At 37.9% G+C, this 3,420-nt stretch overlaps 1 long non-coding RNA gene across 3 annotated transcripts; it reads right to left on the reverse strand.

The window, feature by feature from the left end:
* Positions 1-646: 646 nt before the first annotated feature.
* Positions 647-3,011, reverse strand: LOC107478400 (uncharacterized). 3 transcript variants are annotated; one of them, XR_008007328.1, is made up of 3 exons: positions 2,894-3,011; positions 2,606-2,779; positions 647-1,061 (listed from the first exon to the last, which is right to left on the reverse strand). It is a non-coding gene; the product is annotated as an uncharacterized LOC107478400 (long non-coding RNA). The 3 variants fall into 3 exon arrangements; XR_008007330.1 differs by having other exon boundaries at positions 647-1,075; XR_008007329.1 differs by lacking the exon at positions 647-1,061 and adding an exon at positions 1,661-1,734.
* Positions 3,012-3,420: the final 409 nt, after the last annotated feature.

Genomic DNA, 3,420 nt, shown 5'->3' on the forward strand with positions numbered 1-3,420 from the left:
TAAAAGTTGTTTAAATAGTAAACTAGTAACCTAGGTTTACAGAATATGAGTAAACTAAGATAATTGGTGCATAAATCCACTTCTGGGGCCCACTTGGTGTGTGCTGGGGCTGAGACTAAAGCTATCCACGAGTAGAGGCCTTTCTTGGTGTTAAACTCCAGGTTATGACGTGTTTTGGGCGTTCAACTCCGGATCATGACGTGTTTCTGGCGTTTAATTCCAGACAGCAGCATGTACTTGGCGTTCAACGCCAAGTTACGTCGTCTATCTTCGCGCAAAGTATAGACTATTATATATTGCTGGAAAGCCCTGGATGTCTACTTTCCAACGCCGTTGAGAGCGCGCCAATTGGACTCCTGTAGCTCCAGAAAATCCATTCCGAGTGCAGGGAGGTCAGGATCCAACAGCATCAGCAGTCCTTTTTCAGCCTAAGTCAGATTTTTGCTCAACTCCCTCAATTTCAGCCAGAAAATACCTGAAATCACAGAAAAATACACACACTCATAGTAAAGTCCAGAAATATGATTTTTGCCTAAAAACTAATAAGATTCTCCTAAAAACTAATTAAAACATACTAAAATCTACATGAAAATACCCCCAAAAAGCGTATAAAATATCCGCTCATCAATAACATACTCATAGATAATTGGATCGATGAGTGTTTATTCGATGATTCAGAAGAAGAAGATATCATAGAAGCTGTAACACCCTCACTATCAAAAGTCACGCTTCTGGCTGCGCTATTCTGATAGCAAGAAGTATTACAACTACTTTACATACTAAATACTAAAATAGGAGCCTGTGACTCGACACTGTATCGTTGATTTCTTTGAAAACTGGAAATTAAAACCTAATCTTAAGAAAAATACAAGCAAGCATAGATTCATATACAAGACTCTTTATATACTAACTCATAATAGTATATACAAATAAAACATACAATTCCTATCCCTCTTACAAATTTGTAATAACAAAGACGAGGAAAGAAAATAAACTAATTAATATAACAACATATAAACCAAACGCAGTACAATTCTTCTTAATGCTTCTTCATCCGGTTCCTGAAAAGGTAAAGCTATAGGGGGTGAGAACCTAACCACACGGTCTCACCATAGAGTTTCAAAGTTGTCATAAAAGATATTTAATAAGCAAACTATTTTCAAGCTCAGTGATTATCATTGCCTTATGAATCCTTTAAAAACCAATAGGTAATCGTTCACAACCTTTTCAAAGAAACCATATTTGGTCTTTCCGAAATTCGAAACCTTTCCTTTCTTATAAGAAAATCTCAATCAAAAACCAACCACGCAATCAAATAACACAATCATTAATTCAGCATCAAAGTTCATTCTCAGATGTAGCACACCAAGACAAACACAGGCAAGACAGATAAGGAAAGCACAAGTAGGCAGCAGTTACAGCAAATAGTTCAAGTAGCAGTTAAGAACAGTTTAGCAATTAGGCAAACCAAAACAAGTTCAAACCCAAGCAAAACATACAGATGCATATGATGCATGCCTGTCCTATGGCTGATGAGGCTCATCTGTCGGTTATCCAGCCAACCCGACAAGTCTGAATTGTCCTTAGACTGTCCCCCGACGTGCATCCCCAAGAGTCTATACATAGCTTTTTCTCAAATAATCAATATTGCTCAATGGGGTAACATTCTTGGGAATTTATATAGTGCCCGGTCACACTTACGTCGTAGGGTCAACAGAGTATCGAGTTTTCAACCTGGTACACGTGGTGGCAAGCCATGGTACTTTATCCAGGAAACCTCGTATCTCAGATAATTCAAATTCATAAGCCAAATGAATAATTCAAAGATCATATTTCAACATTCTCAATCCATATCTCAACATTCTCATCATTCTCAACATCATCATTCATCAATCCAAATCTCATTTCCAAATTCATTCAAAAACTATATTTCCAAGAAAATTCTCCATCATCCTTTTCATTTCATTCACTAACAATTCCCAATCCAAAACATAACTCTTCCTTTGATAAATGAGGTAATTTTAAATCATATAACACTTAAAACCTTTTAAAATAACTACTTCCAATGAAACCTTTGATTTTACAAAATTTCGGCAGCATCTCCTCTAAAACTCGGATTCTGCCACCCTTTTCGGGTCCCATCCAAACATTTCACAAACTTTTTCCAAATCTCATTCACTTCCAAAATTCAATCAGTCCTAATGTCAAACTGTTTTCAAGATGAATCAGTGACAATAATAAATCTTTTTTTTAACAATCAAACTAGCTCAAATACCATACCATTTACAAAATCATTTACAAAATCAGACTAACTCAAAATTAAACCGTTTTCAAATTAATTCAGTTTCGTGTTCCAAATTATTTCCAAAGCCGATTCGTTTATATTATAAGAATAGCTTCAAAACCAAGAAAACCATTTTTCATAACAATCTACTAAATAATCTTTCAGACTAATCTCTTTTCAGCAATCACAAACTACTCAGGCAATCAAGCAAATCAGTCATACAGTCCAGCAGACAATCATAATCACAGACATATGTTTCTTACATTAACATCTATTTATAACAACACTGTAAGATAAAATGAATTTTAAGAAAACCCCTACCTCGATTAGTTGAATTCACATAGACTAAACGTGGTAACTCCCTTCTCTTTTAATTTTTATGGCAGCAGTAAACACGCAACCGAAGCAACAGCATTGTCAATCTCTTATGGCAGTGACGATGGTTGCAGCAAGACAAGGATTCGAATTGGATAAGAATCAAAAGCAAACATAGCTCTGGAAGATTCAAAACAATTCAAAGACCGGAATTGAATTAAAACAAGAACATGGCAATTAAAAGTGACAAAATAGAACGTGCTAAATAGGTCAGAACTAAGGAGAAGGGCAAACCAGAATCAATGTAACAGGATTCAGAACCAACAGCAACAACGGTGACATCAGTTCTCTCGGAACAAGAACAACAACGATCTCAGCATCAGTTACGCCTTTTTTTGAACGGTAAACCAGCAACGAATAAAACAGTAATCCATAATTCTATAATTAAGCCAGGAAGGAACAGAGGAAAAAGATAAAAACAGAGCAAGGTTTAAAGCGTTACAGTTTCAAGAATAGGAGAATTGAAATCAGAACAAGGCTGGCGCTGTCTTCGATTCTGGTGGTGGTGCACAACTCACCGGCGACTGAGGCAGCAACGTAGACAAGGCTTCCCCTCGGCGGTGAGAAGCGGCGGTGGCAACTTCGGTGACGACAAGGCGTGGCGGTGGCTGAACAGTAAGGAACAGCGGCGCAACACTTTTTCCTCTCACCTGCAACTCTCTTTCTCTCACTAATGAGCTCGACGGCAACGGACATGGAAGCTTCTCGGACGGCGATAGAGGCGCGAACGGCGGCGATGGGCTCCTGCTCAGCGGGCTCGG

Source organism: Arachis duranensis, chromosome 3 (genome assembly GCF_000817695.3).
Source record: "Arachis duranensis cultivar V14167 chromosome 3, aradu.V14167.gnm2.J7QH, whole genome shotgun sequence".
Taxonomy (NCBI): domain Eukaryota; kingdom Viridiplantae; phylum Streptophyta; class Magnoliopsida; order Fabales; family Fabaceae; genus Arachis; species Arachis duranensis.